The sequence below is a fragment of the Loxodonta africana genome, chromosome 15, assembly GCF_030014295.1.
Source record: "Loxodonta africana isolate mLoxAfr1 chromosome 15, mLoxAfr1.hap2, whole genome shotgun sequence".
NCBI classification, from domain to species: domain Eukaryota; kingdom Metazoa; phylum Chordata; class Mammalia; order Proboscidea; family Elephantidae; genus Loxodonta; species Loxodonta africana.
This window is the reverse complement of record NC_087356.1, coordinates 8,476,906-8,502,061: the sequence shown is the minus strand read 5'-3', so window position 1 is coordinate 8,502,061 and position 25,156 is coordinate 8,476,906.

Genomic DNA, 25,156 nt, shown 5'->3' with positions numbered 1-25,156 from the left:
TGAGCTCTAGAGCATTAGCTCAAATTGACATTTTATCTTTTCTTTCAATGAATTTCTAAGGCCTTTACAATTAAAAAACGAGAAGGTAACTTTGGTGAGAAGAAAGAGACTGAGAAAGACATCAAAGTAGGGCATAAAGTAATGTGTGAAGGAAGTATAAACAGCCCCATGACTGTGGAGCACAAAGTGAGGGGTACAGAGAAGGGAAAATGGGGTTGGCTTGTAGACAGGTCCCAGGTCTTTGAAGGTCTTTATACCTTCCAGAGAAAATTGCATTTCATTATTTAGGCCTGTGGAGCCACTGTAGGCTTTTTTAAGTAAGTGTGTTGAATGTTACTTAAATGTTAGAGGGATCCTTTTTACTGTAGACAATAGAAGCTGAAAGGACAATAGAAAGACTATAGAGGAAAGAATGATTTTCAGGAATACACATGATGGTAAATGAGCAGAGCATGGTAATACGTAAAATGAGAAGTCTGAGGAAATAAGAACAATCAAAGACAGCTCCCAAGTATCTAGGTAGGTGGTATTGCCAACTAAGAGATAGAATGTGGGTTGAGAAGCAGGTTTGCGGAAGCTCAATAAAGACTTCCCTTTAGCATATGTTTAAATTGTGGTACCAATGGGATCCAGGTGAATAAACTGATCAGAAAGTGAGTGTAGAGACTCAAAGAGCTTATAAGATAGGTTTGGGTTCAAACTACAGATATGCAGGTCACCAACAGATAGGTGGTAGTCAAAAATAACATAAAAATGAGGTCATGTGGGGAAAATAAGCAGTCAGAGAGTTGGGGCTAGGCCTGGAACACCTTTGGACAACTTTTCTGTTGGAACACTGATTAACATTGACATTTAAGGCATTAGTGAGAAAAGGCAGGCCGAGACCGTGCAAGGATCTGATAGGCAGAATCCTAAGATGGAGCCTAAGATCCGACCACCTACTGTGCATGCCCTGTGTAATCCCCTCTCCTTGAGTGTAGGACATCTATGAACATGACAGGGTAGTCATCCCTTGATTAAGTTATTTTATATGACAAAGGTGGTGGTAGAGTCACTTCCTTAATTCATTATTTAAGACTCCATCTTAAAAGACGGGAGAAAGGTTCTCTTCATGCATTTTTTAAATGTTGTGAGAGAGCTACAGGGCCACATCTTGAGGGCAGCATCTAGTGGCTGCAGCCAGCAAGAACAGGGACCTCAGTCCTTCAGACATAAAGAAGTGAGTCCTGCCAATGACCTGAACAAGCTCGGAAAAGTGCCCAGATGTGAAAGCAATCCTGCCGACATCTTGATTTCAGACTTGTGAAATCCTGAGCAGAGAACCCAGCTATGCTGTGCCTGGACTTCTGACCTAGAGAATCTGTGAGATAGTAAATGGTTTATGTTTTAAACCACTAAATTAGTGGCAATTTGTTATGCAGCAGAAGAAAACCAATACAATGGCCTGAGAGGTAAAGGAATTTTTTTGATAACAACATTGGTGTCACATTGAAAAGACTCCCTCCTCAAAGACCATCAACAAGAATATATAGTCCAGATACTCAGAGTACAAGCTGAAATCAGGATGTTGTTGTTGTCGTGTGCCATCAAGTTGATTTCAACTCATGGAGACCCTGTATGACAGGGTTTCCTAGGCTGTAATCTTTACAGGAGCAGATAGCCTGGTCTTTTCTCCTGTGGAGCAACTAAGGGGATCTGAGCCTCCAATCTTTTGTTCAGCAGCCAAGCACTTAACCATTGCACCACCAGGGATCCTTGATAGCAGGATATGCACTTCTTTTTATTTGGAGACTTAAACCTGTGTTCCTTTGTCCTACTCATCAGTCCCAAAGGTTACATCACGATTGCTCCCAAGAGAAAGAATAAATATATTTACCTCTGGAGGCTATTCCAGGTTGCCTGATTAAACGTCACCCCTGGACAAAAGCTACAGATACAGTGCAATATCTTTAGGCATAGATTAGAGTTTAGGCTAAAGAATGACATCATGAATCCCATCATACACTTAGGAAATATGTACTACTGAGTTCAGAGGATTCACATCCTATTGGCACAACAAATATCCATGGAGATAAATTACAATCTTCTCTTCCTTGCCTTTGCCCTCCATCCAAAGAGAGAGGCATGGTGCTTTATTGTCTGCAAACGTTCTCTGCATTTCCTTGTCAAAACAGTCTGATGCAATTTGAATAAAGGAGGATTTTGAAATGTTTCCCAACTTAACGTTTTCCAGGGTAATATTTTCTTTTGAGTTGACAGACAAAGCCTTCATCTGACAAATGAATGTACTCTAGAGATTATATCAACGGCTAATCCAATTAAAAATCTTTGATACGTTTGCTTATCTCTGCTGTGAATTTGATGAGCTATAGATTGTGGAGAACTGAAAGTTATATTTACTTTTCACTTAAATCTTTATTAATAATTTTTGTATTTAACTTGAGGGAAATTATAACTCCTAATTATTTTTTCTTATCTTTATAATGAGAGAAGCTAATAATGAAAGAATAATCCTACCTCAAATCTTTTTTTTTTTTAGTTTTTTTTTTTTCTTGGTTACCTGGTTATCATTAAGTTTAAATAAATTTATTTTACCAAATGCAGTGAAAAGAAGCAAAAGAGAAACACAAAAATGGGACCAACCAGGTGTTTTGTTCTACTGACTTTTATTTTGTTTGTTTGTTTGATTAGGGATTTTTTTTTTTTCTTGCATTAAATTATCAGTTCATTAGGCTGACTCAGCTCACCGATTAGTAATTTTTGCGCTCTGTGGGTTTTCTGGGTAGACAGAGCTACTGAGTATGTGACATAGTTTTCAGTTTAAACCTTCTAGTAATTAAGTCCTTAGTAGAGGATATGAATATCATGAGGGCAAAGAACCCCTTTTTACTTCTTCCATCAAGTTGTGAGGCTTGCTTGCTTGTTGAGCTGTACTTCTGTTTGTACGACAGAAAGGGGAGAGGCAGGCAGCACTTTATTTTTTTATTTCATTCTATTGTACTCTGTTTTCTATTTGGTGAGGGGAACGTCAATCTTCAGATTTGCGACCTACTTGCTTTCCTGAGAGAGCTATTTTTCTGAGTTAAGAAACGTTTCAAACAACCTCCCAGATCTTTTCTATAAACACTTAAGGTGAGAGTGTGAATGCATCATGAGACTGTTTGAAGCCTCCTGTCTACGTATCTGGATATTTCCTAGTGGCCTGTGAGTGAGCTCCACATATTGCCTGAGAATTTCCAAACGTGATTATTGTATCCAGCTCCCTCACAGATTCAGTCTGAGGGAAATGTGATGTTCTGGAAGATGTTTTTAGGATACGTTCCTCAACTTGTACTTTAAACTCTGTTTTTGTGTTTTTAATTGTACCTTATAAGAAGTTACTTCATTTCAATTAAAACATGTTCCTTTATTAAATGTGTTCCCCATAAAGAGATCACGATTATGATGAGAATCCTTTTTTTCTCATTCTTTTGGCTGTCTTCGGCTATCATGAATTTGGCCCTCCTCTCTTATATATCCCTAAAGCTTTGCATGTGTGATTATTATAACTCCCCTTTCTGTGGGATTATGTGTAATTAAGTTTTCAATCAATCTAACTAATTAAATGGAAGCACCGTCTATGGGCTAGATCAGGAGACTAGAAATCTTGATTTCAGAGTATTACCAATTCACTAGGAGAACACAGCAGGTTATTTAACTTCTAATTTCCCTATGAAGGTAAAAAAAAAAAAAAAAAATCCCTTGCTGTCTAGTAGTTTAAAACTCATAGTGACCCTACAGGGCAGAGTAGAAATGCCCTATTGGGTTTCCAAGGAGTAGCTTGTGGATTTAAGCTGCCAACTTCTTGTTTACTAGCCAAAGCTCTTAACTACTATGGTGCCAGGGTTTCCCCTATACAAGTAGTTGAGAAAAAAATACTTAAAGTCAAGTCTACAAGGTTTCAATTTTTCTAAAAACCCCAAATTTCTATCTCTAGTCCCTTGTTCTTTCTTGAGCTTCAAATCTAAATTTCCAACAGTTTCCTCTTCTAGGAGAGCACAGAGCCCCAACAGGTCCATCTGAAAAGCCAAACAAGAAGGGTTTGATACCCCTGAGTGACTAATGAAATGTGTTGGCTAAGGGTGCTGCACACCCATTGCTGCCCTGGGCTTTATAGATTTTATTGTTTTAGATATTGGGAGGATACTGCAATGGATTGAATTGTGCCCCTGAAAAATGTATGTTGAATGAAATCCCAACCCCCAGTATCTGTGAATGTGCTTGGAAATAGGATCTTTGAAGATGTTATCAGTTAAATTACTCAGGAAGCCATACTGGAATAGGGTGGGTCATAATCCGATCTGAATGGTGTCCTTACAAAAAGAGGAAAGAAGACACAGACATGGTCATGTGAAGGTGAAGGCAGAGATTGCAGTGATGTATGTTCAAGCCAAGGAGCACCAAGAATTGCCAGAAACCACCAGCATGTAAGAAGATATGAGTGAAAATCTTTCCCTAGAGCCTTCAGAAGGACCATCAACCAGAAGCTACCTTCATTTTGGACTTCCAGCCTCAAGAATTTTGAGACAATAAATTTCTCTTGTTTTAAGATATCCAGTTTGTTCTACTTCAAAACAGCAGACCTCAGAAATGAGTCTAGATACTATATGAACTTCACTGACAAAAGATTCTCACTTCCTTTTATTCTTCATTAAGCAAAAATTAAGTATTGTGGGAAAATGCCCTTTGTTATAGCAGTGTTTATAACTTTGCAAAAAATATAAAATAACAAAAAAGGATTTTAGGAAGTTGCCGTAGAGATAATATTGTCCAATTGCTTCTCAGAAGGTTCTAGAATTCTATGCTTATGTTTCTGGGGCTTTTAGCACTATTCACCACTACAACATGTCATATATAAGTTTTATTGCACAGTCACAACCACTTATGCCACTAGGCGTAATGGCAGTTTGCTAAAATGAGGGACTGTCCAGATCAACTATGACTCAGCTCAACAGTAGGACCATTTTTCATGATCTGGCATCTCTTAGGCATCCAGGGAAAAAGGAAGAGCAAGCAGAGGACATCTGCTGAGTGACCCTTAAATTGCTTAGTCTCCACAAGACACATCTTTTTATCACCCTGCGGAATGAAAGACAGTTGCAGGAAGAATCTTCAGGGACATGTTACGATTCCCAGAAAAACAAACTACCTGAGTGAAAGGTAGAAAATCAGCAGCTATCCAGTCAGCTCTGACTCACTAGGACCCCATATGTGTGAGAGCAGAACTGTGCTTTATAGGGTTTTCAATGGCTTATTTTTTCAGAAGTAGATTGTTAGGTTTTTCTTCTAAGTCAGAGACCTGTAAACACCTTAAGAGTTCAATGTATCAAAGAGCCACCAAGATGAAATTAAGTGAGCTCACCTTTTATTCCAGCTTTTTCCTTTCTCTGCACCTTTCCTCAGGAACACCCACCAGGCTTCTAACTTGTAATCACCAGTCCCACTTCTCGTAACAAATCCTAAACGTATATATTTCCTTCAAGGACTAAGTTAGTACTGATATAAGCACCCTTCCTTAACTAACCATAGCCTGAGACAAATTTTCCCTTACTTCAAATTTCTTCAGTATTTCTGTATGTAATCTCCTCTGTACTACCATGACTTATTAATATGTTGCCTTGAATATGTTCTTTAGCTATTTCCTGTATGCTTTTCACATCCCCTGCAACATTACAACTTCCTTGAAGATAGAGGCCATGATCTGTGCTTCTTTGGAATCTCGACCAGGACTTACCATTTAACAAGCATGTGTTGAGTTGACATAAATCATGAAAAAAAGACACACACAACAAAAAAAAGATGACTTTGTTTTGGAGCCACTCTTGTGACTTCCTTGTCATGGTTAAACAAGAAAATAAATGGCATGGGCCTCAGTTAAAACTGGCTCACTACCCAAGCACCTAAGACATTAAAGCCATTTGGAGTTTCAAAATGGAAAGCAAATTTAAAAAATAATAGTTTCAGATTATGTATTCATATTTAGAAATTTCAAAATATATTAGGAAGTTAATAGATAGATCACTACCAAATAGATTTTTGTAGAATGGTTTAAAATGACCCTTGAATTAATAGTTGTGATCTAGAAATATGATATACCTCTGCACTAGAAATGAACCATTTTGCTTTTTCCTGCTAAACCAATTCATATTCTATCATGCTTACTGCTCGCAAATGTTCCAGTGAAAAATACGTATTAGAGCTGTTAGGGACAGGTCAGCAATGTTAAATAGTAGCAAGTCAAAGATGACAAGTCTTGTCATTTAATGAGTCAAAGATCAGATACTAATACTGTATTAAAACTAAATGGCATGCACTCACAGTCTGCCATTCTGTTTGCTTGCAAAATGCCAGCTGAGAGACGACAGGAAATCGCAGCATGTGGAGGACAAAAGCTGCCCATACTTAAAGGATGACAATGAAACAAAATGAAGTTTGTTTAATAGAAACAATGAATTGTTTAATTAAAAGAAATTCATATCTGCTATTCATTAAGATATGTATCACTGAGATTCATTTTAGAACAATCCAAATATCTGCTTTGTAACTTCAGTGATATATTCACATCGTTTTATTTTCCAGAATAACACTGGCTGCTAGAAGAGGAGGAAAAAAAAAAAATTCCACATTTATGCTTCATTTTTTTTTTTTTAATAGTGTGAGCATATACCAATGTCTCATATAAAATTAACAACTTCAAAAGAACTGCATTGGGAATTATGATTAGTCCAGAGATATGAATGGGGGGTGAGAGAGCGCATGACTCAGAGCTCTCTTGAAACCTTTAAGACTTAAGTCTCTTAAAATTTATGTCCACTGAACGATGACAGATCAAGACATGTCTAGGAAATTCTGAAGGCAGCCAGAACCTTGGATACAGCCTTGTACAAAAACATTTAGATGGTTGGAATGAAAATGTCTCTATTAAAAAATAAAATTGACCAATGGAGGAATGCAACTGATTTCAGAATACAAAATACACACAATGATACCTTTTTCAACACTATGTTGGTTAAAGAGATTTTACCTCTTGGATTCTGATGAAGAAATACCAAATTATGTGGAGTGACATCTGTCTCCATTAAGTACAGCAATTTCCTAGAGAGGAACAAAATTTTCAACACAACAGTGGGAGAATTGCCAATTGACAGGAAAGAATGTTCCCTGACCCGACCATTGTTGATGGGACTCTGATGTGATCTCCCAGGAGTGGAAGGTGTAAAGCATTGATTCATTAGTCTGTTTAATCTTCATGCTTGCTAAGAAGGAGATACTCCTTGATTTAAAGGCTGTCAGACTGTCATCTCAAGAGGTTCATCCCTTGTCATTCCTTCTATCCACAATCAAAGAAAACGACTCCTAGCCCTGTTACAAAGGATTAGCATAAAGAAGAAAGAGATTCAGAAACAACCTGATATTTTCAGCTAGAAGATATCTGCATGTCTATCTCTACCTACTTCTATGCCCTCACCATCAGTAGAATGATATCATTGTTTAAAAATCTCTCTTAAAAAAATACGGGGTATAGTTAGAGTTGACAGCCACATCTTAAAGACAAACTTAGTTTTGTAACTGTGACATTAGCATTTAGAGTTAAGGCTTTGATTCAGAAGCCCAGACACATTGCAAGGAAGGGACAAAGAAGAGGTAAAGTCCCATAAGATTAACCACTTGAGTACCCTAAATCAACACATTTTTGAGACATACAACGCTAGGTTGGATGGGAATTCACGTTGCTCTCAATTCCTCACTGAAGTTCCCAGATACTTTTTTTTACAAGCTCTTGACACACAATTTGTTAAGAGACCAAGGTTAAATCTACATGTCTTGTAGCTTAATTAATGTTACAGATATATTTAATTTTTGCAATACTGAATGGCAATGTTTGCTTGGCATTGTATGTGGCAGATACACATGTTTACATACAGCCATATTTACACTTGCATGGTTATCTTTATTTACCACCCAGATCATGTTGATTGTTTTGGGCTAAGTCTTGTTTACTTCTTAGTTTCCATGTTTCAACATATTGAATTTGCCAATGTGATCATCACGCTGGTCCTGATTATTGGCATTATATTGGGTGTAAATACTGAAAAGCTGTAATGATGTTTTTGTAATGATGATTAGAATAAACTATGTATTAAGAATTAATACATGTTTGTAGTTGGTGTATGTAGTCACACTGTTGTTGTTATTGTTAGCTGCTATGGAGTCAATTTTGACTCATACTGATCCCATGTGACAGAGTAGAACTGTCTCATAGGGTTTTCTTGGCTGTAATCTTTACAGGAGCAAATCACCAGTCATTCTCTCATGGAGTCCTGGGTGGGTTCAAACTGCCAACCTTTCAGGACTACTTCGTGGTTGCACTATGTTATTTCAAAGGGTCAGCCCTATAAGCACCTCATATGCATGCAAAAGCTGGACAAAGAAAAAGGAGGGCCGAAGGAGAATTCACACATTTGAATTGTGGTGTTGGTGAAGGGTGCTGAATATACAATAGACCTCCGGAAAGACAAACAAATCGCTCTTGGAGGAAGTAGAGCAAGAATGCTCCTTGAAGTGCAGATGGCAAGATTTGGCTTGCTCTCTTTAAACATGTCATCAGGAAAGACCAATCACTAGAAAAGGACATCATGTTTGGTAAAGGGGAAGGTCATCAAAACTAAGAAAACTGTCAATGAGATGAGCTGACATAACAGCTGCAACATGGGTTCAAACAGAGCAACAATCATGAAGATGGTACAGAACCAGGTAATATTCGGTTCTACTGTACTTAAGGTCACCATGAGTCGGAGCTGACAGGATGTCAACTAACAACAAACAACAGTAAGATGTGAGAAAAAGTAAAACTAGATTGTCGGACCCAGGACACAGCCTCAGGACAGGGCTCCTACTGACATAGGGTGGACTCGTTATAGAACAGGGTCCCTAGCACCGTAAAACTATTCTCCCTCAAGTATCTAAGGACATTGTAGTCTCTGCTTTCATTCCCTCTCTTGGAACCTAATTTTAGCCATTTCCTTCAGTCAAGTTAAAATGACAGGTAACAGCTTATTAAAATGTCATGGCTCCCTGTGGCTGTCTATATTTCAACAAAAGATTATGTTTTAACCTTAAGTACCTTCAATGATGTTTCAGGTAAGATTTCAAAAACAGTGTAATATTTTGGAGACACCTACAGGGGCATGTGATCCCCACAATCTCTCATAAGTAGCCACACAGAGAACTACAAGAGCCTTGTTAAGTAGAGCACCCTACTCCAGCTACACCTGCTTAAAGGAGATGCTTTCTTTTATGAGTGAAGAATTGGCTCCTTTTCTAAAGATCATTGGCTTAAGAGCTCTTTGCAATAACTAGGCTTCTATAAATGTCTTCTTAACTTAGTTTCCCATGACTTACAATTCATCTCTTTCTGAGAGACATTGTTTGTATCTTGCTTCAAAAAGACACAAAAGATTGACCTTGTTCAATTGTAACTAATAAGCTGTTGAGTTCCAGCCAATTCATGCCCAGATCAGAATACATCATATATCTTTAATTGGCCCTTGTAAGAATGGGAGGGGTTAGTGTTCCCAAAAAGAGATGGTTGGGAGGAAATGGCTTTTCCAACTCCTTTTGTATGCTATCATTGACTGAAACTGCTTTGCTCATTTGTTCTCAGAAATGTATGATGCACGTAAGGTTCAGGAATGTGTCAATGTGAAGACCAAAGTTTATTCAGAATGAAAAACAAACAAAAACCTACTCATGGTCTCTAGTGTGGCAGGCACTGTTCCAGGTGCTTGCAGGGGATAAAGCAGGAAACAAAACAGATAAATATCTCTGCCATGGAGAAGCCAGCATTCCGTGGGAGATTGAGGTTAGCTCAACTCCGCATGCTTTGGCCAGTAGAACAGTGTATCTGAAACACCTTGCTCAATACTCCACATTTTTAAATAAATGCAGGAAAAAAATTCCACAACCATGATAAATACCAAAAAATTGAACAGATATCTAATATGCTTGCTAAATAAATGGATTTTGAATTTTTGCCTATTTCACTCTAAATAAATAGCATAGAAATCATAATATCTATGTATTTAGAGGGTTAGAACCATAATTAGAACTAAAATACATTATCTCATTCCAACAAATTAGCCCATAATGAAAAAGCAAATATGTTCCCAGTAGTGAAATACTGTTTTCTCAGTGATCGGTAGAAAAAAAACCATTAAATAAATTATGCCCCAAATCCACCTTCTTGTGTTTCCTACAGTTTTATTAAAGAATTAACCATGACTGAGGGCCCTACGTGAAATGCCTTGCTTTTCCATTTCTATCCTGTACCAGAAATGGTGTAGGCTTTGATTAAAAGAAAGTTAGGTTGCAAATAATATACGTGGGCATTAAATTATTGTTCTGCTACTTTAAAAATGTATCCTGAGAAAGAATAACATAATAGACTATAATAGAACATCATCGAAATTAGAGAAAAGAGAAATTATTTGGGTATAGGTAAGAAGTTAACACTCACCTCCTTCTATTAGGAATTAGTACTACATCAGCTTGTCATCTGTCACTGAACTCCCAAGCAAGGTAGCCTATATTAAGAGTCACTTTGGGCTGAACATCATTAATGTTCACTGTCAAGCCACCACAAATCCCACATTCCCCTTGTCTCTCAGGCTTAAAAAACTCGTTTAACACCGAGGGCTAATTAATTAACTGGATTTTCTTATACTTAATGGAGAACATTCTAAACCATTAGAATCCAACCTTATTCCAATTTAGGTCACAGAAGAGGTCTACAAACATCCCTGCCAACAGAAAATCCAACTTTTTTTTTTTTTTTCTGGATCATAGTAATCAGATGTTGTTGGTAATAAGGTTTAAGAGAAAGCATTATATTGAAACAGACCAGGGAGGGATGAGTTCTAGCATTATTTCATAATTCCTATCAGCATGAAAGTCCTTATTATCAAGATGCCTTCATGCCTCCAGCTTACACATAAAATGGACTTTACCTTACCATATGCAGTATCATTGATTCTGGAAATAATGTGAAACCCTGATGCTAAATAGCTGTGTATACTTGATTACAAGAGGGTGTCTTGTTCTCTACTGCTAAAGGTAAAAAATGAACTTCCTAAAACGAGGGGTGCTGAACAGATATCTGTGTTGAAGTTGTCTGATTTAATACTGTGGTTAGTCTTTTATTTGAAGTTGCCAGTCTCCCAGAAGCAAACAAAAGCATGAAAGAAAATAGGGATTTATGTAACGGTATACAAATAAAGTGACCTTATGCTGCAAAGCTTCAACTTTGCAAATATTCACATATCATTTTCCATAAACGCCTACTAAAATTAGATCAGTGGAAATATAAGGCCTCCATTTTTGGGGGACAGGAAACTCTAAGTTTCCTTTTGCGATCTGAAATGTACTTTATATCATTTTGTATTACCTGCTCAGACTTATTCAAAGATTGTTTTCCAAAATAAAACTCAAATGCATCTTAGGGAAGTTCACAGTAGAGTCAATCAAGAGCTAAATCATTTTTAGAGATTTATCCTCATGGATATGAATGAATTATTCTGGTCAACAGCTCTCCAAAATCCTGTGGGTGAAAGTTTGATGACAGTGTTCAAAGCCTGAATTCCAAAAATGTTAATTCCCAGTGAAGCTGCATTTGAGCATGTTCACAATAATATATGAAGAATTTTTGGAGTTGTTTTCATCTTCTCCTTTTAGAAATGTAGCTGCAAATATTTTCTGTGATGAGAATTCTCATAAACTTTCATGTCCTATGGAAGACTAACCCTTTTTGCATTAAGAAAAGAGGAGCCGAGGCGGAGCCAAGATGGCGGACTAGGCAGACACTACCTCGGATCCCTCTTACAACAAAGACAGGGAAAAACAAGTGAATCGATCACATACATAACAATCTACGAACCCTGAACAACAAACACAGATTTAGAGACAGAGAACGAACTAATACAGGGAAGCAGCGATTGTTTCCAGAGCCTGGAGCCAGCGTACCAGCCAGGTACGGCACAAGCACAGAGAGCTGCTCCACCCCCCTGAACTAACCCCGGGAGGGGGACCAGCCGGTTCCACGGGCGGCGTGGGACGCAGCCGGTAGAAGTCCCCGGGAGGCAGTGACTGGTCTTGGAGCAGAAAGAGCAGCGTCCGAGCCAGGGAACCGTCCTGCAGGGATTTGGACTGGACACAGGTACGGCATAAACACAGAGAGTTGCTCCACCCCCCTGAACTAACCCCAGGAAGGGGACCAGCCGGGTCGCGCGGGCGGCGTGGGACGCAGCCGGTAGGAGAAGTCCCCGGGAGGCAGCGACTGGTATTGGAGCGGGGAGAACAGCGTCCCAGCCGGGACACTCGGTCACGGCACAAGCACGGGGACCTGCTCCACCCATCTGAACTAACCCCAGGAGGAGGCCCAACTGGCTCTCGAGTGTGGCACGGCCACGCGGCTGGAGGGACGAGAAGTCCCCGGGAGGCAGCGACTGACTTTGGAGTCGAGAGTGCACCGTCCCAGTAGGGGAGCCTTGACGCTGGGCGTGGGGCTGGAAGCGGAGGATCTGACCGTGACTCCAGTGGGCCAGGCCCCCCAGGGGCAATCTCCACACAGCCAGCACACATAGGTGACGCGCCCCGCGGGAATCTCAGATATAATAGTCATTCCAAGCAAGACAAGCAACTCTGGCTATATTCTGAGGTGCTACTCTCCTATCTCTCTGTTCCCTCCCCCACCCTCCCCAGGCGGCTTCATTAACATCTGAATAGCCTGAGGCAGAGGGAGAACTCTGATACGGATCTGACTGCATTTTTTTTTTAGTGGATTTTCTGGAAAAACTAGTTTCCCAGTGATGGCTCGGAGACAACAATCCATATCAAACCACTTAAAGAAGCAGACCATGACAGCTTCTCCAACCCCCCAAACAAAAGAATCAAAATCTTTCCCAAATGAAGATACAATCTTGGAATTATCAGATACAGAATATAAAAAACTAATTTACAGAATGCTTAATGATATCACAAATGAAATTAGGATAACTGCAGAAAAAGCCAAGGAACACACTGATAAAACTGTTGAAGAACTCAAAAAGATTATTCAAGAACATAGTGGAAAAATTAATAAGTTGCAAGAATCCATAGAGAGACAACATGTAGAAATCCAAAAGATTGACAATAAAATTACAGAATTAGACAACGCACTAGGAAGTCAGAGGAGCAGACTCGAGCAATTAGAATGCAGACTGGGACATCTGGAGGACCAGGGAATCAACACCAACACAGCTGAAAAAAAATCAGATAAAAGAATTTAAAAAAATGAAGAAACCCTAAGAATTATGTGGGACTCTATCAAGAAGGATAACCTGCGGGTGATTGGAGTCCCAGAACAGGGAGGGGGGACAGAAAACACAGAGAAAATAGTTGAAGAACTCCTGACACAAAACTTCCCTGACATCATGAAAGACGAAAGGATATCTATCCAAGATGCTCATCAAACCCCATTTAAGATTGATACAAAAAGAAAAACACCAAGACACATTATCATCAAACTCACCAAAACCGGAGATAAACAGAAAATTTTAAAAGCAGCCAGGGAGAAAAGAAAGGTTTCCTTCAAGGGAGAATCAATAAGAATATGTTCTGACTACTCAGCAGAAACCATGCAGGCAAGAAGGGAATGGGACGACATATACAGAACACTGAAGGAGAAAAACTGCCAGCCAAGGATCATATATCCAGCAAAACTCTCTCTGAAATATGAAGGCGAAATTAAGATATTTACAGACAAACACAAGTTTAGAGAATTTGCAAAAACCAAACCAAAGCTACAAGAAATACTAAAGGATATTCTTTGGTCAGAGAACCAATAATATCAGATATCAGCACAACACAAGGTCACAAAACAGAACGTCCTGATATCAACTCAAATAGGGAAATCACAAAAACAAACAAATTAAGATTAATTAAAAAAAAAATACACATAACAGGGAATCATGGAAGTCAATAGGTAAAAGATCACAATAATCAAAAAGAGGGACTAAATACAGGAGGCATTGAACTGCCATATGGAGAGTGATACAAGGCAATATAGAACAATACAAGTTAGGTATTTACTTAGAAAAATAGGGGTAAATAATAAGGTAACCACAAAAAGGTACAACAACTCTATAACTCAAGATAAAAACCAAGAAAAACGTAACGACTCAACTAACATAAAGTCAAGCACTATGAAAATGAGGATCTCACAATTTACTAAGAAAAACGCCTCAGCACAAAAAAGTATGTGGAAAAATGAAATTGTCAACAACACACATAAAAAGGCATCAAAATGACAGCACTAAAAACTTATTTATCTATAATTACCCTGAATGTAAATGGACTAAATGCACCAATAAAGAGACAGAGAGTCACAGACTGGATAAAGAAACATGATCCATCTATATGCTGCCTACAAGAGACACACCTTAGACTTAGAGACACAAACAAACTAAAACTCAAAGGGTGGAAAAAAGTATATCAAGCAAACAATAAGCAAAAAAGAAGAGGAGTAGCAATATTAATTTCTGACAAAATAGACTTTAGACTTAAATCCACCACAAAGGATAAAGAAGGACACTATATAATGATAAAAGGGACAATTGATCAGGAAGACATAACCATATTAAATATTTACGCACCCAATGACAGGGCTGCAAGATACATAAATCAAATTTTAACAGAATTGAAAAGCGAGATAGATACCTCCACAATTATAGTAGGAGACTTCAACACACCACTTTCGGAGTAGGACAGGACATCCAGTAAGAAGCTCAACAGAGACACGGAAGATCTAATTACAACAATCAACCAACTTGACCTCATTGACTTATACAGAACTCTCCACCCAACTGCTGCAAAATATACTTTTTTTTCTAGCGCACATGGAACATTCTCTAGAATAGACCACATATTAGGTCATAAAACAAACCTTTGCAGAGTCCAAAACGTCGAAATATTACAAAGCGTCTTCTCAGACCACAAGGCAATAAAACTAGAGATCAATAACAGAAAAACTAGGGAAAAGAAATCAAATACTTGGAAAATGAACAATACCCTACTAAAAAAAGACTGGGTTATAGAAGACATCAAGGAGGGAATAAGGAAATTCTTAGAAAGCAACGAGAATGAAAATACTTCCTATCAAAACCTCTGGGACACAGCAAAAGCAGTGCTCAGAGGCCAATTTATATCAATAAATGCACACATACAAAAAGAAGAAAGAGCCAAAATCAGAGAACTGTCCCGACAACTTGAACAAATAGAAACTGAGCAACAAAAGAATCCATCAGGCACCAGAAGAAAACAAATAATAAAAATTAGAGCTGAACTAAATGAATTAGAGAAGAGAAAAACAATTGAAAGAATTAACAAAGCCAAAAGCTGGTTCTTTGAAAAAATTAACAAAATTGATAAACCATTGGCTAGACTGACTAAAGAAATACAGGAAAGGAAACAAATAACCCGAATAAGAAATGAGAAGGACCACATCACAACAGAACCAATGAAATTAAAAGAATCATTTCAGATTATTATAAAAAATTGTACTCTAACAAAAAACCTAGAAGAAATGGATGAATTCCTGGAAAAACACTACCTACCTAAACTAACACATTCAGAAGTAGAACAACTAAATAGACCCATAACAAAAAAAGAGATTGAAACGGTAATCAAAAAACTCCCAACAAAAAAAAGCCCTGTCCCGGACGGCTTCACTGCAGAGTTCTACCAAACTTTCAGAGAAGAGTTAACACCACTACTACTGAAGGTATTCCAAAGCATAGAAAATGACGGAATACTACCCAACTCATTCTATGAAGCCACCATCTCCCTGATACCAAAACCAGGTAAAGACATTACAAAAAAAGAAAATTATAGACCTATATCCCTCAGGAACATAGATGCAAAAATCCTCAACAAAATTCTAGCCAATAGAATCCAACAACACATCAAAAAAATAGTTCACCCTGATCAAGTGGGATTTATACCAGGTATGCAAGGCTGGTTTAATATCAGAAAAACCATTAATGTAATCCATCACATAAATAAAACAAAAGACAAAAACCACATGATCTTATCAATTGATGCAGAAAAGGCATTTGACAAAGTCCAACACCCATTCATGATAAAAACTCTTACCAAAATAGGAATTGAAGGAAAATTCCTCAACATAATAAAGGGCATCTATGCAAAGCCAACAGCCAATATCACTCTAAATGGAGAGAACCTGAAAGCATTTCCCTTGAGAACGGGAACCAGACAAGGATGCCCTTTATCACCGCTCTTATTCAACATCGTGCTGGAACTCCTAGCCAGGGTAATTAGGCTAGACAAAGAAATAAAAGGTATCCGGATTGGCAAGGAAGAAGTAAAGTTATCACTATTTGCAGATGACATGATTATATACACAGAAAACCCTAAGGAATCCTCCAGAAAACTACTGAAACTAATAGAAGAGTTTGGCAGAGTCTCAGGTTATAAAATAAACATGCAAAAATCACTTGGATTCCTCTACATCAACAAAAAGAACACCGAAGAGGAAATAACCAAATCAATACCATTCACAGTAGCCCCCAAGAAGATAAGATACTTAGGAATAAATCTTACCAAGGATATAAAAGACCTATACAAAGAAAACTACAAAGCTCTACTACAAGAAATTCAAAAGGACATACTTAAGTGGAAAAACATACCCTGCTCATGGATAGGAAGACTTAACATAGTAAAAATGTCTATTCTACCAAAAGCCATCTATACATTTAACGCACTTCCGATCCAAATTCCAATGTCATATTTTAAGGGGATAGAGAAACAAATCACCAATTTCATACGGAAGGGAAAGAAGCCCCGGATAAGCAAAGCACTACTGAAAAAGAAGAAGAAAGTGGGAGGCCTCACCTTACCTGACTTCAGAACCTATTATACAGCCACAGTAGTCAAAACAGCCTGGTATTGGTACAACAACAGACACATAGACCAATGGAACAGAATTGAGAACCCAGACATAGATCCATCCACGTATGAGCAGCTGATATTTGACAAAGGACCAGTGTCAATTAATTGGGGAAAAGATAGCCTTTTTAACAAATGGTGCTGGCATAACTGAATATCCATTTGCAAAAAAATGAAACAGGACCCATACCTCACACCATGCACAAAAACTAACTCCAAGTGGATCAAAGACCTAAACATAAAGACTAAAACGATAAAGATCATGGAAGAAAAAATTGGGACAACCCTAGGAGCCCTAATACAAGGTATAAACAGAATACAAAACATTACCAAAAAGGATGAAGAGAAACCCGATAACTGGGAGCTCCTAAAAATCAAACACCTATGCTCATCTAGAGACTTCTCCAAAAGAGTAAAAAGACCACCTACAGACTGGGAAAGAATATTCAGCTATGACATCTCCGACCAGCGCCTGATCTCTAAAATCTACATGATTCTGTCAAAACTCAACCACAAAAAGACAAACAATCCAATCAAGAAGTGGGCAAAGGATATGAACACACATTTCACTAAAGAAGATATTCAGGCAGCCAACAGAAACATGAGAAAATGCTCTCGATCATTAGCCATTAGAGAAATGCAAATTAAAACTACCATGAGATTCCATCTCACACCAGGAAGGCTGGCATTAATCCAAAAAACACAAAATAATAAATGTTGGAGAGGCTGCGGAGAGATTGGAACTCTCATACACTGCTGGTGGGATTGTAAAATGGTACAACCACTTTGGAAATCTATCTGGCGTTATCTTAAACAGTTAGAAATAGAACTACCATACAACCCAGAAATCCCACTCCTTGGAATATACCCTAGAGATACAAGAGCCTTCATACAAACAGATATATGCACACCCATGTTTATTGCAGCTCTGTTTACAATAGCAAAAAGTTGGAAGCAACCAAGGTGTCCATCAACGGATGAATGGGTAAATAAATTGTGGTATATTCACACAATGGAATACTACGCATCGATAAAGAACAGTGACGAATCTCTGAAACATTTCATAACATGGAGGAACCTGGAAGGCATTATGCTGAGCAAAATTAGTCAGAGGCAAAAGGACAAATATTGTATAAGACCACTATTATAAGATCTTGAGAAACAGTACACCTGAGAAGAACACATACTTTTGTGGTTACGAGGGGGGGAGGGAGGGAGGGTGGGAGAGGGTTTTTTTTTATTGATTAATCAGTAGATAAGAACTGCTTTAGGTGAAGGGAAAGACAACACTGAATACATGGAAGGTCAGCTCAATTGGACTGGACCAAAAGCAAAGAAGTTTCCGGGATAAAATGAATGCTTCAAAGGTCAGGGGAGCAAGTGCGGGTGTCTGGGGAACATGGTTTGCGGGGACTTCTAAGTCAATTGGCAAAATAATTCTATTATGAAATCATTCTGCATCCCACTTTGAAATGTGGCGTCTGGGGTCTTAAATGCTAACAAGTGGCCATCTAAGATGCAGCAATTGGTCTCAACCCACCTGGAGCAAAGGAAAATGAAGAACACCAAGGCCACACGACAACTAAGAGCCCAAGAGACAGAAAGGGCCACATGAACCAGAGACCTTACATCATCCTGAGACCAGAAGAACTAGTTGGTGCCCGGCCACAATCGATGAGTGCCCTGACAGGGAGCACAGCAGAGGACCCCTGAGGGAGCAGGAGATCAGTGGGATACAGACCCCAAATTCTCATAAAAAGACCAAACTTAATGCTCTGACTGAGACTAGAGGAATCCCGGCGGCCATGCTCCCTAGACCTTCTGTTGGCACAGGACAGGAACCATCCCCGAAGAAACTCACCAGACATGAAAGGGACTGGTCAGCGGGTGGGAGAGAGACGCTGATGAAGAGTGAGCTAATTATATCAGGTGGACACTTGAGATTGTGTTGGCAACTCTTGTCTGGAGGGGGGATGGGAGGATAGAGAGAGAGGGAAGCCGGCAAAATTGTCAAGAAAGGAGAGACTGAAAGGGCTGACTCAAGAGGGGGAGAGCAAGTGGGAGTAGGGAGTGAGATGTATGTAAACTTATATGTGACAGACTGAGTGGATTTGTAAACGTTCACTTGAAGCTTAATAAAAGATATTAAAAAAAAAAAAAAGAAAAGAAAAGAGGAGCCTAAACCTGACAGCAACTGGATTCCCATAAACATTATGGCATAAAAACAAAAAAACAAAGCACTGCCGTTGAGTTGATTCCGACTCATAGCGACCCTGTAGGACAGAGTAGAACTGCCCCACAAGGTTTCCTAGGCTGTAATCTTTATAGGGTCGCTATGAGTCAGAATCAGCTTGACGGCTATGGGTTTGGTTTTTTGGCTTTTAATCTTTATGGAAACAGACTGCCACATCTTTCTCCTTCAGAGCAGGTGGTAGGTTTGAACTGCCAACCTTTCAGTTAGCAGCCAAGTGCTTAACCACTGTGCCATCAGGGCATATTCTTTTGTGAATTAACTAACTGATGATAAAAAAAAAAAAAAAACTGATGATAGAGTATATTAATTCAAATGACTGTCCTATGAGTGGCTGCTCATTTTAGAAAATCCAGATCTAATGCCCAGAGCAAGCGTGTCCACAGGTAAAAACACAGGTAGCATAAAAGAGCCTGGAGCATTAGGAGGGTGAAGTGTTAGGAAGACTGAATTGATGGCCAGATTGCTGTCTGTTTTGGTACTCTGTAATTTTTAGTGTAGACCGTGAACCATAAAAGTCTCTTCAGGATAGCCTCCGATAGCCTCAGAACATGCTAAACTTCCAAAACATTCACTAGAAGGGCAATGACACCAAGTACACTAGAGAGTTCTTAAGATTTAAATGAGTTTTGTAAGAATCAGTTTCCATCGTTTTGCAGGTTAGAGTGAGTTCCTAAACTCTTAAGAAATCTGAGTTTATAGGATTTAGTTCGGAGTATTCAAAAGTCTCCTAATCTTCATACAGAATAAGCTCCTATAAACCCCAAATACTCTTAAGTTGAGAATGCCACAATGGTTGTCATATCTCATAAAGTTTATTTAATAATAATAATGGGTGACTTTAAAGACAAAAAACCAAACCAAAGCTGCTACTTAGAGCAATTCCAACTTATAGCAAACCTATGAGACGGAGTAGAACTGCCCATAGGGTTTCTAAGGGGTGGCTGATGGATTCCAACTGTTAACCTTTTGGTTAGCAGCTAAGCTCTTAACCACCGTGCCACCAGAGCTCCAACTATAAGGAAAGTTAAATACAATTACAAAGAGAATAACATGCCTGATGGACTACTAGATTTACGCTTTTGCTAAGTGTTCAGCTCTAGCCCATCACTAATGAGACTAATTTATCCTCAGAAAAAGTAAAAATTCCTATATGCCATGGACCCTCATGGACAAAACCATGAATGCATACCAACAATTTACTTTCTGTGAATCACAAAATCTAGTCTTTGAAGACAGGACCTATACATTTCTTAGGTTGACAATATCTAGAAAAGTACCTTGCACAAGGCAAAACAAGATACAACTAGCCGACCAAACCCATTGTTGTCGAGTTGATTCTGACTCATGGCAACCCCGTGTGTTACAGAGTAGAGCTGCGTCTTTGCTGTAATCTTTTCAGAAGCAAATTGCCAGGTGTTTCATCTACAGTGCTGATGGGTGTGTTCAAACCATCAACCTTTAGATTAGTAGCAATTGCAAACCACTTGCACCACCCAAGTATCCCCTAAATACTTATCAGGTGAATTTAAATATGAGTGGATGGGAACGTCCAATTTCCAGAACAATATATAAAGACCTTAGAGGTAGTCACTCCCATCCTAACAAGAAAAAAAAAAGGCAGAAAATCAACATTTCTCCATATATTCATCAGAAAACTGGAGTAACAAGGGGAAACTGCTGCCCGTAAAGCTGGGGTTTCGGGCAGATGCAGAGCATCACAGCATACCAGGAGCAGAAGCCACTGCCACTGGAGACAGCACTGGTCAGCGACACCTAGGGGTCAATGACTAATTGCTGGAGAATTCCTCATCCTCTGTTTGAACTTAGTTCAACAAATATTTATTCAACGAATATTAATAGATGCCATTAAGCAATATTAAAAACCCATTGCCATAGAGTTGATTCTGACTTACATTAACGCTGCAGGACAGAGTAGAACTGCCCCATAGGGTTTCCGAGGCCATAAGTCTTTATGGAAGCAGATCGCCACATCCTTCTTCCTTGGAGCAGCTGGCGGGTTTAAACTGTTGATCCTTCATTTAGCAGTGAATCAATTAACCACTGCGCCACCAGACTGCTCTCCTGGAGACCATAATCTATTGCAGGGACAGGCTGAGAAACAAACAATGTTCAGCAAATTTTAAGTAACCAGGTAATGCTTGATCAAATTCCATATATTATGCTAAAGCTTAGAGTGAAGAGTCAAAAAACCTGGATTCAAATTATGACTTTGTAGTTTTTATATGTTAAGTTCCTTTACTATTTTCATTTTAGTTTTTTTGCATGCTAAACTATTCTATTAATATTTGACTTGTTCAAGTTTTATAAAGATTGACCGAAGACATTTATGTGGAGTAACACTTCCAACTATAAACACTTAACAGTGAAGTGATTCTTATTATATGATAGTCTGTGTTTCCAAGTAATATGATCACGTCATTGTTTGTATATTGTCAGTGCCCTCCAGTCAAAGACCACCAGGAAAACACTTGCTTTTGAACAAATTGAAAGGTTTGCTCTTTGCAAATAGGGAGAATGCCCACTACTAGGAACCACGGGGTCTTTCAATAAAAGGGTGCTAGACATAAGTTACTATAGGATTCAAGTTTGTATTAGGTGATTCAGGGAAAGACTCCAGAAAGTGAGGCTTTCTCTGGATTAGGAAGCGGAAGTTATTGTTGAGTGTTTTAGGCTGGGTTCTCTAAAGGAGCAAAACCAGTGAAGAGTATATATAAATATATAGAGATGTTTATTTCAAGGAAATGGTTCATGTGATTGTAGAGATTGTCAAGTCCCAAATGTGTGGGTCAGGGGTCAGGCTGCAGGCTTTTCACATCCCACAAACTGGAGGTCAGAGGCTATGAGACGGACATAGGACTGAGAGAGCGAGCTTTACCAGAATGTTCACTTATATATGGGATGCAAACCACACCCCCAAGGAAACTCCCCTTCCGACTGATTGGCTGCTCACATCAGATCACAAAATGGAGGATGATTACATAGTGTCTGCCATACCACTGAAAATCACAACCTAGCTAAGTTGACAACATCATATTAACCATGACATTGGGTATTTTAATAAATCCTATAAAATTTTTTTTTTTTAATCTAGAAGGAGGAAAGACTAAAGTTGAAGCCTGAGCTATCGTTGGTAAAAAAAAAAAAAAAAAAAGAGCAGCACTCACTCATTAGCTAGAATATGGGGATGTTTGATCTTTTTCCAGTTTTAGGTAATGTTCACGAATGTGTCTGTGGTCAGACATGATTATGCAGTGATCTTGTTTTTGTCTTGACCAGCACAGAGTGGTCTTGGCTGATGGTGATGTTCCATGTAATTTTTTATGTTCTATAGGAGAACACCAAGACCTAGCTGTGAGTGTTAGGCCAGTTCCTGGCAACACCAAGGGATAGGTGAAGAGTGCCATCCATTTCTCAAATGTCAGGAGCTGCTTTTCTCTTTCTTAGTATAAGTGTGCGTATGTGAGTGTAAGATCCCTGGTGGCGCAGTGGTTAAGGGCTCGGCTGCTAACCAAAAGGTTGGCAGTTGGAATCCACCAGCCACTCCTTGGAAATCCTATGGGGGAGTTCTATTCTGTCCTATAGGGTCGCTATAAATCTAAATAGACGCCACAGCAATGGGTTTGATTTTGGTATGTGAGTGTACGTATGCACACATATCTAGAAGTTCAGTGTCAAATTCCATTCCTTTAATGAAAACTGAGTACATTAAATTCTCAGTACATTTGAGTTCATAAAAATTACATAAATTCTTTTCATTAAGCTCATTGTACTTGTGTATACTTATTTTTCTTTTATTTATTTAGCTTTCCAGTTGAAGCTCTGTAATGTTAAACAGAAAAAAATGTGTAATGATAGGATAACTACATATGGTATGAAAAGTATAACCAAGTATAGAAAGAAAATAAGCAAAAACAATAACATTATTCCAAAAGGGAGAGAAATTCCAAGCTTCATGAAGGTGAAGAACTAAATAAACAAGATTTATATAGATGTTTTTCTGAGTTATAGTTTTGATTATGCCTTAAGCTGCCCTGCCTGCCTGCTGCCAAAAAAAGAAAAATTGGATTTGCAGGGCAAAGAAGAAATAATTATTATTTCCTCCAAAACATATTTATTCCAATATGTAGCGCAGAACAATGTTGCTTAGCCACACCAACAAATCATCTTCATTCCCAACCATACTTGAATTTTGCATGGAACTATCTCTGCCAAATGGTCATTTTTCTCACATTTATTATGTTAACAGGATAAATGCCAACATTTGTCAACATCTTGTAAATGATGAGTCTTAATGAGGCAAGCTACTGTTTCACTCCTCTGAGGAATTTCATAGCAGGATAAGCAAAATATCAGGTTAAAGCAAGTGGGACGGAATCCCAGAGAGCAAGCCTTTTCTATGAACGTACATTCCTTGAGGTTTTGCTTAGAGTGGGTTCTAGGATTCAGGCCAATTTGGCCGGAACCTTCATACAACATTTTAATTATATTTTTAACAAACTCAGCAAAATGAGGTTCACATGTTGATTCAGCCAAAAAAGCAGTATCTACAAGCTGAGCAGAATACAAGGGAGAGGGATTCACTTAGAGACATTGCCAAAAACCAATGAATGAAAGTGTTTTTAAATACCAAGCCACATATCCACTCATACTGAGGCAGGTAGAAAAGTGGTATAGGAGATATTCTTACCCTAGAACAAACGAAACATTTTTATTTAACACGTTTATGCTAGACTTAGGAATAGAAAATGTGACCATTTACACAAACATTCTTTATAACATGAAGATGTTAAAATAAAAAAAAAAACCCTATGTCACCTAGTCAATTCCCACTCATAGCATCCTTATAGGATAGAGCAAAGCTGCCCCATAGGGTTTCCAAGGGGTGGCTGGTGGGTTTGAACTGCTGACCTTTTGGTTAGCAGCCAAACTCTTGACCACTGCACCACCAGGGCTCCATGAAGACGTTAAGACAAGGCAAATGTAAGATAAGATAATGCCTTGACTTCCAGCGCGCTCTGTGACTAGCCTAGAAGCCAGTATAGGATTACGGTTAAACTCCTGGGACTGGGGCTCAGAAATATTTGATCTCTGAATTGCAATCCTGACTCCAAGGCTTATGGACCAAATGTTATTGTTGTTAGTTGCCATTGAGCCGGCTCTGACTCATGGTGACCCTGTGTGTAAGAACGAAATGTTGCCTGGTCCTGCATCATCCTCACAACTGTAGGTACATTCAAGTCCATTGTCTCAACCACTATGTATTTTAAGCACCTTCCAACTTAGGGGGCTCAGCTTCCAGCACTATATTTGACAATATTCTATTGTGATCCGTATGGTTTTCATTGACAGATTTTCGGAAATAGATTGCCAGACCTTTCTTCCTTTCAAGTACCCTGCTGGTATACAAAAAACTGGTGGCATAGCTTCCAGTATCATAACAACATGGAAGCTATCACAGTAAAACAAAAAAAAACTGGTAGTGGATGAACTAAATACACTTGGAAAATTATTTTATTTCCTTAAATATCAGTCACTTTATTTCTAGAATGGAGATAATAATACCTACTATCTAAATTTGTTGCAGTAATTAAATGTGATAATATATCTAGAACAATGCTTAACAAAAGAAAATTGTCACTGTTATATCTGCTAATTTGAATGAAACATGCTAATCCTGGGTGTTAAAAGCAAATGGTGGGTGGCAGACTACCAGCGGATACCCACAAGAAAGGAAAGAGCCATAGAGTTTGTCTTAGTCATCTCGTACTGCTATAATAGAAATACCACAAGTGAATGGCTTTAACAAAGAGAAATTTATTCCCTCACAGTCTAGTACATTACAAG